The sequence below is a fragment of the Xyrauchen texanus genome, chromosome 45 (genome assembly GCF_025860055.1).
Source record: "Xyrauchen texanus isolate HMW12.3.18 chromosome 45, RBS_HiC_50CHRs, whole genome shotgun sequence".
Taxonomy (NCBI): Eukaryota; Metazoa; Chordata; class Actinopteri; order Cypriniformes; family Catostomidae; genus Xyrauchen; species Xyrauchen texanus.
In genome coordinates, this window is record NC_068320.1 from 3,696,450 (window position 1) to 3,711,900 (window position 15,451).

At 37.6% G+C, this 15,451-nt stretch overlaps 1 long non-coding RNA gene across 15 annotated transcripts in view; it reads left to right on the forward strand.

Annotated features, from left to right (window-relative positions):
* The first annotated feature begins 375 nt into the window (after positions 1-375).
* The window catches only part of LOC127637441 (uncharacterized), an 80,552-nt gene continuing 65,476 nt past the window's right edge, over positions 376-15,451 (forward strand). For 3 of the 15 annotated variants that reach the window (XR_007969737.1, XR_007969738.1, XR_007969736.1), the window contains exon 1: positions 5,077-5,147. This is a non-coding gene — a long non-coding RNA (uncharacterized LOC127637441). Of the gene's footprint in view, positions 448-2,023; positions 2,097-2,606; positions 2,674-5,076; positions 5,148-6,725; positions 6,799-7,310; positions 7,378-11,423; positions 11,497-12,007; positions 12,075-15,451 lie in introns of those variants that run through there. The other 12 variants (XR_007969746.1, XR_007969747.1, XR_007969739.1 and 9 more) reach the window with 9 other exon arrangements.

Here is a 15,451-nt window from a genome sequence, read left to right on the forward strand (position 1 = left end):
TCAACTGGTCGGAGTCCAGAATGGGCAGGGACTGAGTTTATGAGTTGGTTGAGGTCGTTTGCAGTCGAATCTCATAAAAAAAATGCAAACAATGTGTCCCCACTCAATATATACATCAACTGAGGTGCGGATGCAATCTTTAAAAACCTTTAACCCTTTCCAGCCGGAGCTTTAAAAATTTGGGAACAATTCTTCCCATGGTTCCTACCACAGTGTCTTCGCCGATCCAATCACCGATTTTATTTCTGAAATCTGCCCAGATACCCATGACAGAATAAGCTAAAGGCACATGTGATTGGTTAAGGGGTTTCTGGGCAAGAATAATAAATGTATCGTAATCACAGTCATCCTTCATTTTTCCTGGGAGGAGACAGAGGGAAATCACTGGAGATTTACTCCGGTGTTGGACTTACTACTTCAAATAAAAACTGAAGCGATTTTTGCAAGGTAAGAACGTTCTTTAACATGTGTTGTCTATATTTTCTATTGAAAGTCAAAAGGTTTTAGTTACTGAAACATTTATTTGTAGTAATAATGCTAAGTTGCTGAGGGTTTTCTGATATATTGAACGGTGTTGCCATGGCGATAAATAAAACCTAGTACAAATATCAACTGAAATGTAAAAATGCAAGAAAACGTCAAAATTCGCTCAGGCTGCCCTGCCAAAAACGCTATGGAAAAATCGTGGACACTCTGACGTAGTTGAAATAGGCGGCAACATTCGTTCAGAATGCTTGGTTTTGTTAACTACATTTAAAGGGGCCTCAAAACATCCAGACATGTCGAGCGGTAACTTTTGACGACATATCACAAGTAGCGTATATCCTCATGAAATATTTTAATCTATTATTATATAATGGCAAATCCAAAATTTCAGACACCTTTGTCCACGCATCGTTTTTAACATTTTATTTATATCCCTGTAAGCAAACAGGGACAGATCAAATATTACGGAAAACCCGCCATGGCAATAATTAGTTTCTCCTCCATTTTGGCTTCGAACTAATGTTTGGTGGGAACCAAAGTTTACACTGTTGTGTTCTCTAGACTTCGCTAGAGCGGAGCACTACTATATTCCAATAGGTTGCCGCCGAACCGTGTCAGCTCATTACCATAATGTTGCCCGTACTTGAAATTTGCTCTTTTATATCGAACAGTGTTGCCATGGCGAGCGACAAAGTAACATAAAAAAATGGAAAAAGGAAAAGTCTCATATCTTCTGCGTGCAGATAATTAAAAATATCAAAATTGATCTAAAAGTTTGTCCTTGCGGGCTGATCACTTTGATGTGACTATTGTGGGTCACGGTCGTAGCGCCACCAACTGGCGGAAGGAAGTGTCACTTTTAACAGACGTTGACGACGTCCCTATTATGTTCAGCCTGAATTGCTTCCAAAAAAAAAAAAAAATAGATGTCAAGGCATTGCACATTTTAAATTCTGAAGGGTTTCTTGATATCTTAAATTTTGTTGGCATGGCAACGCATGAAACGTAGTCATTTATTTTTGTGCATATTCACGTGTTTTATGGTATTTGGCATAATTTAACTTTATATAAAATGTAATAAATATGTTTATTAACATTAGACTTTAAATAAAATATAGTAAAAAAATATAATTTTTAAATAAAATATAGTAAAAATATCAACTGAAATGTAAAAATATAAGAAAACCCATGTTTAATCCATTGTCTATTAATTATCTGTGGCAATTACAAGAAATGTCCAATAGAGGGCATCCAAGCTCACTTGTTAAATGATTTTCAACATGTCTGAATCCAGAATGGGCGGGACTGAGTTCATGAGTTGGTTGAGGTCTTTTGCAGTTGAATCTCAAAAAAATGCAAACAATGTGTCCCCACTCAATATATACCAATTACCAATCACCAATTTTATTTCTGAAATCTGCCCTACTCATGACAATATAAGCTAAAGGCACATGTGATTGGTTAAGGGGTTACTGGGCAAGAATAATAAATGTATCATCATCACAGTCGTCCGTGATTTCCCTCTGTCTCCTCCCAGGAGAAATCACGGGAGATTTACTCTGGTGTTGGACTTTCTACTTCAAATTAAAAACTGAGGCGATTTTTGCAAGGTAAGAATGTTATTTAACATGTGTTGTCTATATTTTCTATTGAAAGTCAAAAGGTTTTAGTTACTGAAACATTTATTTGTAGTAATAATGCTAGTTATTTCTAGAAAAATGCAGGTCACCGGTAATTATTTTGGATCTATTGCATCGCTCACTTTGAACGTAGATGTTGAATACACTGCAAAATTTTAAAACGTGAATAGACCTTTGGACGCTTGCAAATTGTCCCGTTTGACCGCTTTGTCGATTACAAGCAGGAGCGAGAGACGCAAAATAATGGCATTTGCGCTTCGGATTAACGGGTTTATGAAGGTTTATACGTGTAACATCGTAAATAACGTAAAATGCGCTTCCCTGCACACGCTCACACTAACCTCAACAGTCAGGTGCTAAATGCACGAGCGAGAGAGAGAGATGATTTTGACTCGCGCAGATTCTGCTGTTTTAAGTGAGTGTATATATGAATGTGTATGTATTGTTTGTTTCTATTTCTCATATGACTGATGGATGCAGAATGGACTCTTCGGCGCCACCTAGATCATGGGCATGTTCAGGGGCTATCTAGCACATCCCTTTTGAGGTACAGTTACCAAACTTTGTACACACATAGATCTCATCAAGCCGGACAACTTTCAGCACTCACAGTCATAGGTTCTGCCCAAAAGGAAGTTGGCCATTTTGGATTGTTTGAAAAAGGCATACTGAGGAATTGGAAATACTCCTCCCAGGGATTTAATGGTACAGGCACCAAATGAGGGCTGACATCATGCAAAGACATTGACGATACTAGTTGCTGAGGGTTTTCTGATATATTGAACGGTGTTGCCATGGCGATAAATAAAACATAGTACAAATATCAACTGAAATGTAAAAATGCTAGAAAACGTCAAAATTCAGCTCAGGCTGCCCTGCCAACAACGCTATGGAAAAATCGTGGACACTCTGACGTAGTTGAAATCAAACAATGTTTCCCCACTCAATATATACATCAACTGAGGTGCGGATGCAATCTTTAAGAACCTTTAACCCTTTCCAGCCGGAGCGTTCAAATTTGGGAACAATTCTTCCCATGGTTCCTGTCTCCGTGTCTTCGCCGTCCAATCACCGATTTTATTTCTGAAATCTGCCCAGATACTCATGAAAATATAAGCTAAAGGCACATGTGATTGGTTAAGGGGTTACTGGGCAAGAATAATAAATGTATCGTAATCACAGTCATCCTTAATATTTCCTGGGAGCAGACAGAGGGGAAATCACGGAGATTTACTCCGGTGTTGGACTTAATACTTCAAATTAAAAACTGAGACGATTTTTGCAAGGTAAGAACGTTCTTTAACATGTGTTGTCTATATTTTCTATTGAAAGTCAAAAGATTTTAGTTACGCAACATTTATTTGTAGTAATAATGCTAAGCTGCTGAGGGTTTTTTGATATATTGGACGGTGTTGCCATGGCGTATAAATTAAACGGTACAAATATCAACTGAAATGTAAAAATGCTAGAAAACGTCAAAATTCCCTCAGGCTGCCCTGCCAACAACGCTATGGAAAAATCGTGGACACTCTGATGTGGTTGAAATAGGCGGCAACATTCGCTCAGAATGTTTTGTTAACTATATTTAAAGAGGCCTCAAAACATCCAGACATGTCGAGCGGTAACTTTTTGATGACATATCTCAAGTAGCTGTATATCCTCATGAAATATTTTAATCTATTATTATATAATATTATATAAACCATAATAACCGCTTCATCAACTCACCTAGCACACCCAAAATTTCAGACACCTTTGTCCACGCATCGTTTTTAACATTTTACTTATATCCCTGCAAGCAAACAGGGACGGATCAAATATTACGGAAAACCCGCCATGGCAATAATCAGTTTCTCCTCCATTTTGCCTTCGAACTAATGTTTGGTGGGAACCAAAGTTTACACTGTTGTGTTCTCTAGACTTTGCTAGAGCGGAGCACTTCTATATTCCAATAGGTTGCCGCTGAACCGTGTCACAGCTCATTACCATAATGTTGCCCGCGACTTGAACTTTGCTCTTTTATATCGAACAGTGTTGCCATGGCTGAGCGACAAATTAACGTAAAAAAATGGAAAAAGGAAAAGTCTCATATCTTCTGCATGCAGATAATTAGAAATATCAAAATTGAGCCAATTTTGGGATGGGATATATGGGAGCCACCAACTAGCGGAAGGAAGTGTGTCACTTTTAACAGACGCTGATCGACATCCCTATTATGTTCAGCCTGAATTGCTTCCAAAAAAAAAAAATACAGATTAATGTCAAGGCATTGCACATTTTAAATTCTGAAGGGTTTCTTGATATCTTAAATTTTGTTGGCATGGCAACGCATAAAACGTAGTCATTTATTTTTGTGCATATTCACGTGTTTTGTGGTATTTGGCATAATTTAACTTTATATAAAATGTAATAAATATGTTTATTAACATTAGACTTTAAATAAAATATAGTAAAAATATCAACTGAAATTTAAAAATACAAGAAAACCATTGTTTAATCCATCGTCTATTAATTATCTGTGGCAATTACAAGAAATGTCCAATAGAGGGCATCCAAGCTCACTTGCTGAATGGATTTTCAACTGGTCGGAGTCCAGAATGGGCGGGACTGAGTTTATGAGTTGGTTGAGGTCGTTTGCAGTCGAATCTCATAAAAAAATGCAAACAATGTGTCCCCACTCAATATATACATCAACTGAGGTGCGGATGCAATCTTTAAAAACCTTTAACCCTTTCCAGCCGGAGCTTTAAAAATTTGGGAACAATTCTTCCCATGGTTCCTACCACAGTGTCTTCGCCGTCCAATCACCGATTTTATTTCTGAAATCTGCCCAGATACCCATGACAGAATAAGCTAAAGGCACATGTGATTGGTTAAGGGGTTTCTGGGCAAGAATAATAAATGTATCGTAATCACAGTCATCCTTCATTTTTCCTGGGAGGAGACAGAGGGAAATCACTGGAGATTTACTCCGGTGTTGGACTTACTACTTCAAATAAAAACTGAAGCGATTTTTGCAAGGTAAGAACGTTCTTTAACATGTGTTGTCTATATTTTCTATTGAAAGTCAAAAGGTTTTAGTTACTGAAACATTTATTTGTAGTAATAATGCTAAGTTGCTGAGGGTTTTCTGATATATTGAACGGTGTTGCCATGGCGATAAATAAAACCTAGTACAAATATCAACTGAAATGTAAAAATGCAAGAAAACGCCAAAATTCAGCTCAGGCTGCCCTGCCAAAAACGCTATGGAAAAATCGTGGACACTCTGGCGTAGTTGAAATAGGCGGCAACATTCGTTCAGAATGCTTGGTTTTGTTAACTACATTTAAAGGGGCCTCAAAACATCCAGACATGTCGAGCGGTAACTTTTGACGACATATCACAAGTAGCGTATATCCTCATGAAATATTTTAATCTATTATTATATAATGGCAAATCCAAAATTTCAGACACCTTTGTCCACGCATCGCTTTTAACATTTTATTTATATCCCTGTAAGCAAACAGGGACAGATCAAATATTACGGAAAACCCGCCATGGCAATAATTAGTTTCTCCTCCATTTTGGCTTCGAACTAATGTTTGGTGGGAACCAAAGTTTACACTGTTGTGTTCTCTAGACTTCGCTAGAGCGGAGCACTACTATATTCCAATAGGTTGCCGCCGAACCGTGTCAGCTCATTACCATAATGTTGCCCGTACTTGAAATTTGCTCTTTTATATCGAACAGTGTTGCCATGGCGTAGCGACAAAGTAACATAAAAAAATGGAAAAAGGAAAAGTCTCATATCTTCTGCGTGCAGATAATTAAAAATATCAAAATTGATCTAAAAGTTTGTCCTTGCGGGCTGATCACTTTGATGTGACTATTGTGGGTCACGGTCGTAAGCGCCACCAACTGGCGGAAGGAAGTGTCACTTTTAACAGACGTTGACGACGCCCCTATTATGTTCAGCCTGAATTGCTTCCAAAAAAAAAAAAAAATAGATGTCAAGGCATTGCACATTTTAAATTCTGAAGGGTTTCTTGATATCTTAAATTTTGTTGGCATGGCAACGCATGAAACGTAGTCATTTATTTTTGTGCATATTCACGTGTTTTATGGTATTTGGCATAATTTAACTTTATATAAAATGTAATAAATATGTTTATTAACATTAGACTTTAAATAAAATATAGTAAAAAATATAATTTTTAAATAAAATATAGTAAAAATATCAACTGAAATGTAAAAATATAAGAAAACCCATGTTTAATCCATTGTCTATTAATTATCTGTGGCAATTACAAGAAATGTCCAATAGAGGGCATCCAAGCTCACTTGTTAAATGATTTTCAACATGTCTGAATCCAGAATGGGCGGGACTGAGTTCATGAGTTGGTTGAGGTCTTTTGCAGTTGAATCTCAAAAAAATGCAAACAATGTGTCCCCACTCAATATATACCAATTACCAATCACCAATTTTATTTCTGAAATCTGCCCTACTCATGACAATATAAGCTAAAGGCACATGTGATTGGTTAAGGGGTTACTGGGCAAGAATAATAAATGTATCATCATCACAGTCGTCCGTGATTTCCCTCTGTCTCCTCCCAGGAGAAATCACGGGAGATTTACTCTGGTGTTGGACTTTCTACTTCAAATTAAAAACTGAGGCGATTTTTGCAAGGTAAGAATGTTATTTAACATGTGTTGTCTATATTTTCTATTGAAAGTCAAAAGGTTTTAGTTACTGAAACATTTATTTGTAGTAATAATGCTAGTTATTTCTAGAAAAAATGCAGGTCACCGGTAATTATTTTGGATCTATTGCATCGCTCACTTTGAACGTAGATGTTGAATACACTGCAAAATTTTAAAACGTGAATAGACCTTTGGACGCTTGCAAATTGTCCCGCTTTGACCGCTTTGTCGATTACAAGCAGGAGCGAGAGACGCAAAATAATGGCATTTGCGTTTCGGATTAACGGGTTTATGAAGGTTTATACGTGTAACATCGTAAATAACGTAAAATGCGCTTCCCTGCACACGCTCACACTAACCTCAACAGTCAGGTGCTAAATGCACGAGCAGAGAGAGAGATGATTTTGACTCGCAGCAGATTCTGCTGTTTTAAGTGAGTGTATATATGAATGTGTATGTATTGTTTGTTTCTATTTCTCATATGACTGATGGATGCAGAATGGACTCTTCGGCGCCACCTAGATCATGGGCATGTTCAGGGGCTATCTAGCACATCCCTTTTGAGGTACAGTTACCAAACTTTGTACACACATAGATCTCATCAAGCCGGACAACTTTCGCGACTCACAGTCATAGGTTCTGCCCAAAAGGAAGTTGGCCATTTTGGATTGTTTGAAAAAGGCATACTGAGGAATTGGAAATACTCCTCCCAGGGATTTAATGGTACAGGCACCAAATGAGGGCGTACATCATGCAAAGACATTGACGATACTAGTTGCTGAGGGTTTTCTGATATATTGAACGGTGTTGCCATGGCGATAAATAAAACATAGTACAAATATCAACTGAAATGTAAAAATGCTAGAAAACGCCAAAATTCGGCTCAGGCTGCCCTGCCAACAACGCTATGGAAAAATCGTGGACACTCTGACGTAGTTGAAATCAAACAATGTTTCCCCACTCAATATATACATCAACTGAGGTGCGGATGCAATCTTTAAGAACCTTTAACCCTTTCCAGCCGGGCGTTCAAATTTGGGAACAATTCTTCCCATGGTTCCTGTCTCCGTGTCTTAGCCGTCCAATCACCGATTTTATTTCTGAAATCTGCCCAGATACTCATGAAAATATAAGCTAAAGGCACATGTGATTGGTTAAGGGGTTACTGGGCAAGAATAATAAATGTATCGTAATCACAGTCATCCTTAATATTTCCTGGGAGCAGACAGAGGGGAAATCACGGAGATTTACTCCGGTGTTGGACTTAATACTTCAAATTAAAAACTGAGACGATTTTTGCAAGGTAAGAACGTTCTTTAACATGTGTTGTCTATATTTTCTATTGAAAGTCAAAAGATTTTAGTTACGCAACATTTATTTGTAGTAATAATGCTAAGCTGCTGAGGGTTTTTTGATATATTGGACGGTGTTGCCATGGCGATAAATTAAACGGTACAAATATCAACTGAAATGTAAAATGCTAGAAAACGCCAAAATTCCCTCAGGCTGCCCTGCCAACAACGCTATGGAAAAATCGTGGACACTCTGATGTGGTTGAAATAGGCGGCAACATTCGTTCAGAATGTTTTGTTAACTATATTTAAAGAGGCCTCAAAACATCCAGACATGTCGAGCGGTAACTTTTGATGACATATCTCAAGTAGCGCGTATATCCTCATGAAATATTTTAATCTATTATTATATAATATTATATAAACCATAATAACCGCTTCATCAACTCACCTAGCACACCCAAAATTTCAGACACCTTTGTCCACGCATCGCTTTTAACATTTTACTTATATCCCTGCAAGCAAACAGGGACGGATCAAATATTACGGAAAACCCGCCATGGCAATAATCAGTTTCTCCTCCATTTTGCCTTCGAACTAATGTTTGGTGGGAACCAAAGTTTACACTGTTGTGTTCTCTAGACTTTGCTAGAGCGGAGCACTTCTATATTCCAATAGGTTGCCGCTGAACCGTGTCACAGCTCATTACCATAATGTTGCCCGCGACTTGAACTTTGCTCTTTTATATCGAACAGTGTTGCCATGGCGAGCTGACAAATTAACGTAAAAAAATGGAAAAAGGAAAAGTCTCATATCTTCTGCATGCAGATAATTAGAAATATCAAAATTGAGCCAATTTTGGGATGGGATATATGGGAGCCACCAACTAGCGGAAGGAAGTGTGTCACTTTTAACAGACGCTGATCGATCATCCCTATTATGTTCAGCCTGAATTGCTTCCAAAAAAAAAAAATACAGATTAATGTCAAGGCATTGCACATTTTAAATTCTGAAGGGTTTCTTGATATCTTAAATTTTGTTGGCATGGCAACGCATAAAACGTAGTCATTTATTTTTGTGCATATTCACGTGTTTTGTGGTATTTGGCATAATTTAACTTTATATAAAATGTAATAAATATGTTTATTAACATTAGACTTTAAATAAAATATAGTAAAAATATCAACTGAAATTTAAAAATACAAGAAAACCATTGTTTAATCCATCGCCTATTAATTATCTGTGGCAATTACAAGAAATGTCCAATAGAGGGCATCCAAGCTCACTTGCTGAATGGATTTTCAACTGGTCGGAGTCCAGAATGGGCGGGACTGAGTTTATGAGTTGGTTGAGGTCGTTTGCAGTCGAATCTCATAAAAAAATGCAAACAATGTGTCCCCACTCAATATATACATCAACTGAGGTGCGGATGCAATCTTTAAAAACCTTTAACCCTTTCCAGCCGGAGCTTTAAAAATTTGGGAACAATTCTTCCCATGGTTCCTACCACAGTGTCTTCGCCGTCCAATCACCGATTTTATTTCTGAAATCTGCCCAGATACCCATGACAGAATAAGCTAAAGGCACATGTGATTGGTTAAGGGTTTCTGGGCAAGAATAATAAATGTATCGTAATCACAGTCATCCTTCATTTTTCCTGGGAGGAGACAGAGGGAAATCACTGGAGATTTACTCGGTGTTGGACTTACTACTTCAAATAAAAACTGAAGCGATTTTTGCAAGGTAAGAACGTTCTTTAACATGTGTTGTCTATATTTTCTATTGAAAGTCAAAAGGTTTTAGTTACTGAAACATTTATTTGTAGTAATAATGCTAAGTTGCTGAGGGTTTTCTGATATATTGAACGGTGTTGCCATGGCGATAAATAAAACCTAGTACAAATATCAACTGAAATGTAAAAATGCAAGAAAACGCCAAAATTCGCTCAGGCTGCCCTGCCAAAAACGCTATGGAAAAATCGTGGACACTCTGACGTAGTTGAAATAGGCGGCAACATTCGCTCAGAATGCTTGGTTTTGTTAACTACATTTAAAGGGGCCTCAAAACATCCAGACATGTCGAGCGGTAACTTTTGACGACATATCACAAGTAGCGTATATCCTCATGAAATATTTTAATCTATTATTATATAATGGCAAATCCAAAATTTCAGACACCTTTGTCCACGCATCGCTTTTAACATTTTATTTATATCCCTGTAAGCAAACAGGGACAGATCAAATATTACGGAAAACCCGCCATGGCAATAATTAGTTTCTCCTCCATTTTGGCTTCGAACTAATGTTTGGTGGGAACCAAAGTTTACACTGTTGTGTTCTCTAGACTTCGCTAGAGCGGAGCACTACTATATTCCAATAGGTTGCCGCCGAACCGTGTCAGCTCATTACCATAATGTTGCCCGTACTTGAAATTTGCTCTTTTATATCGAACAGTGTTGCCATGGCGAGCTGACAAAGTAACATAAAAAAATGGAAAAAGGAAAAGTCTCATATCTTCTGCGTGCAGATAATTAAAAATATCAAAATTGATCTAAAAGTTTGTCCTTGCGGCTGATCACTTTGATGTGACTATTGTGGGTCACGGTCGAAGCGCCACCAACTGGCGGAAGGAAGTGTCACTTTTAACAGACGCTGACGACGCCCCTATTATGTTCAGCCTGAATTGCTTCCAAAAAAAAAAAAAAAATAGATGTCAAGGCATTGCACATTTTAAATTCTGAAGGGTTTCTTGATATCTTAAATTTTGTTGGCATGGCAACGCATGAAACGTAGTCATTTATTTTTGTGCATATTCACGTGTTTTATGGTATTTGGCATAATTTAACTTTATATAAAATGTAATAAATATGTTTATTAACATTAGACTTTAAATAAAATATAGTAAAAAATATAATTTTTAAATAAAATATAGTAAAAATATCAACTGAAATGTAAAAATATAAGAAAACCCATGTTTAATCCATTGTCTATTAATTATCTGTGGCAATTACAAGAAATGTCCAATAGAGGGCATCCAAGCTCACTTGTTAAATGATTTTCAACATGTCTGAATCCAGAATGGGCGGGACTGAGTTCATGAGTTGGTTGAGGTCTTTTGCAGTTGAATCTCAAAAAAATGCAAACAATGTGTCCCCACTCAATATATACCAATTACCAATCACCAATTTTATTTCTGAAATCTGCCCTACTCATGACAATATAAGCTAAAGGCACATGTGATTGGTTAAGGGGTTACTGGGCAAGAATAATAAATGTATCATCATCACAGTCGTCCGTGATTTCCCTCTGTCTCCTCCCAGGAGAAATCACGGGAGATTTACTCTGGTGTTGGACTTTCTACTTCAAATTAAAAACTGAGGCGATTTTTGCAAGGTAAGAATGTTATTTAACATGTGTTGTCTATATTTTCTATTGAAAGTCAAAAGGTTTTAGTTACTGAAACATTTATTTGTAGTAATAATGCTAGTTATTTCTAGAAAAAATGCAGGTCACCGGTAATTATTTTGGATCTATTGCATCGCTCACTTTGAACGTAGATGTTGAATACACTGCAAAATTTTAAAACGTGAATAGACCTTTGGACGCTTGCAAATTGTCCCGCTTTGACCGCTTTGTCGATTACAAGCAGGAGCGAGAGACGCAAAATAATGGCATTTGCGCTTCGGATTAACGGGTTTATGAAGGTTTATACGTGTAACATCGTAAATAACGTAAAATGCGCTTCCCTGCACACGCCACACTAACCTCAACAGTCAGGTGCTAAATGCACGAGCAGAGAGAGAGATGATTTTGACTCGCAGCAGATTCTGCTGTTTTAAGTGAGTGTATATATGAATGTGTATGTATTGTTTGTTTCTATTTCTCATATGACTGATGGATGCAGAATGGACTCTTCGGCGCCACCTAGATCATGGGCATGTTCAGGGGCTATCTAGCACATCCCTTTTGAGGTACAGTTACCAAACTTTGTACACACATAGATCTCATCAAGCCGGACAACTTTCGCGACTCACAGTCATAGGTTCTGCCCAAAAGGAAGTTGGCCATTTTGGATTGTTTGAAAAAGGCATACTGAGGAATTGGAAATACTCCTCCCAGGGATTTAATGGTACAGGCACCAAATGAGGGCTGACATCATGCAAAGACATTGACGATACTAGTTGCTGAGGGTTTTCTGATATATTGAACGGTGTTGCCATGGCGATAAATAAAACATAGTACAAATATCAACTGAAATGTAAAAATGCTAGAAAACGCCAAAATTCGGCTCAGGCTGCCCTGCCAACAACGCTATGGAAAAATCGTGGACACTCTGACGTAGTTGAAATCAAACAATGTTTCCCCACTCAATATATACATCAACTGAGGTGCGGATGCAATCTTTAAGAACCTTTAACCCTTTCCAGCCGGAGCTGCTCAAATTTGGGAACAATTCTTCCCATGGTTCCTGTCTCCGTGTCTTCGCCGTCCAATCACCGATTTTATTTCTGAAATCTGCCCAGATACTCATGAAAATATAAGCTAAAGGCACATGTGATTGGTTAAGGGGTTACTGGGCAAGAATAATAAATGTATCGTAATCACAGTCATCCTTAATATTTCCTGGGAGCAGACAGAGGGAAATCACGGAGATTTACTCCGTGTTGGACTTAATACTTCAAATTAAAAACTGAGACGATTTTTGCAAGGTAAGAACGTTCTTTAACATGTGTTGTCTATATTTTCTATTGAAAGTCAAAAGATTTTAGTTACGCAACATTTATTTGTAGTAATAATGCTAAGCTGCTGAGGGTTTTTGATATATTGGACGGTGTTGCCATGGCGTATAAATTAAACGGTACAAATATCAACTGAAATGTAAAAATGCTAGAAAACGCCAAAATTCCCTCAGGCTGCCCTGCCAACAACGCTATGGAAAAATCGTGGACACTCTGATGTGGTTGAAATAGGCGGCAACATTCGCTCAGAATGTTTTGTTAACTATATTTAAAGAGGCCTCAAAACATCCAGACATGTCGAGCGGTAACTTTTGATGACATATCTCAAGTAGCGTGATATCCTCATGAAATATTTTAATCTATTATTATATAATATTATATAAACCATAATAACCGCTTCATCAACTCACCTAGCACACCCAAAATTTCAGACACCTTTGTCCACGCATCGCTTTTAACATTTTACTTATATCCCTGCAAGCAAACAGGGACGGATCAAATATTACGGAAAACCCGCCATGGCAATAATCAGTTTCTCCTCCATTTTGCCTTCGAACTAATGTTTGGTGGGAACCAAAGTTTACACTGTTGTGTTCTCTAGACTTTGCTAGAGCGGAGCACTTCTATATTCCAATAGGTTGCCGCTGAACCGTGTCACAGCTCATTACCATAATGTTGCCCGCGACTTGAACTTTGCTCTTTTATATCGAACAGTGTTGCCATGGCTGGCGACAAATTAACGTAAAAAATGGAAAAAGGAAAAGTCTCATATCTTCTGCATGCAGATAATTAGAAATATCAAAATTGAGCCAATTTTGGGATGGGATATATGGGAGCCACCAACTAGCGGAAGGAAGTGTGTCACTTTTAACAGACGTTGACGACATCCCTATTATGTTCGCCTGAATTGCTTCCAAAAAAAAAAAATACAGATTAATGTCAAGGCATTGCACATTTTAAATTCTGAAGGGTTTCTTGATATCTTAAATTTTGTTGGCATGGCAACGCATAAAACGTAGTCATTTATTTTTGTGCATATTCACGTGTTTTGTGGTATTTGGCATAATTTAACTTTATATAAAATGTAATAAATATGTTTATTAACATTAGACTTTAAATAAAATATAGTAAAAATATCAACTGAAATTTAAAAATACAAGAAAACCATTGTTTAATCCATCGTCTATTAATTATCTGTGGCAATTACAAGAAATGTCCAATAGAGGGCATCCAAGCTCACTTGCTGAATGGATTTTCAACTGGTCGGAGTCCAGAATGGGCGGGACTGAGTTTATGAGTTGGTTGAGGTCGTTTGCAGTCGAATCTCATAAAAAAATGCAAACAATGTGTCCCCACTCAATATATACATCAACTGAGGTGCGGATGCAATCTTTAAAAACCTTTAACCCTTTCCAGCCGGAGCTTTAAAAATTTGGGAACAATTCTTCCCATGGTTCCTACCACAGTGTCTTCAGCCGTCCAATCACCGATTTTATTTCTGAAATCTGCCCAGATACCCATGACAGAATAAGCTAAAGGCACATGTGATTGGTTAAGGGGTTTCTGGGCAAGAATAATAAATGTATCGTAATCACAGTCATCCTTCATTTTTCCTGGGAGGAGACAGAGGGGAAATCACTGGAGATTTACTCCGGTGTTGGACTTACTACTTCAAATAAAAACTGAAGCGATTTTTGCAAGGTAAGAACGTTCTTTAACATGTGTTGTCTATATTTTCTATTGAAAGTCAAAAGGTTTTAGTTACTGAAACATTTATTTGTAGTAATAATGCTAAGTTGCTGAGGGTTTTCTGATATATTGAACGGTGTTGCCATGGCGATAAATAAAACCTAGTACAAATATCAACTGAAATGTAAAAATGCAAGAAAACGCCAAAATTCGGCTCAGGCTGCCCTGCCAAAAACGCTATGGAAAAATCGTGGACACTCTGACGTAGTTGAAATAGGCGGCAACATTCGCTCAGAATGCTTGGTTTTGTTAACTACATTTAAAGGGGCCTCAAAACATCCAGACATGTCGAGCGGTAACTTTTGACGACATATCACAAGTAGCGTATATCCTCATGAAATATTTTAATCTATTATTATATAATGGCAAATCCAAAATTTCAGACACCTTTGTCCACGCATCGCTTTTAACATTTTATTTATATCCCTGTAAGCAAACAGGGACAGATCAAATATTACGGAAAACCCGCCATGGCAATAATTAGTTTCTCCTCCATTTTGGCTTCGAACTAATGTTTGGTGGGAACCAAAGTTTACACTGTTGTGTTCTCTAGACTTCGCTAGAGCGGAGCACTACTATATTCCAATAGGTTGCCGCCGAACCGTGTCAGCTCATTACCATAATGTTGCCCGTACTTGAAATTTGCTCTTTTATATCGAACAGTGTTGCCATGGCGAGCGACAAAGTAACATAAAAAAATGGAAAAAGGAAAAGTCTCATATCTTCTGCGTGCAGATAATTAAAAATATCAAAATTGATCTAAAAGTTTGTCCTTGCGGGCTGATCACTTTGATGTGACTATTGTGGGTCACGGTCGTAGCGCCACCAACTGGCGGAAGGAAGTGTCACTTTTAACAGAC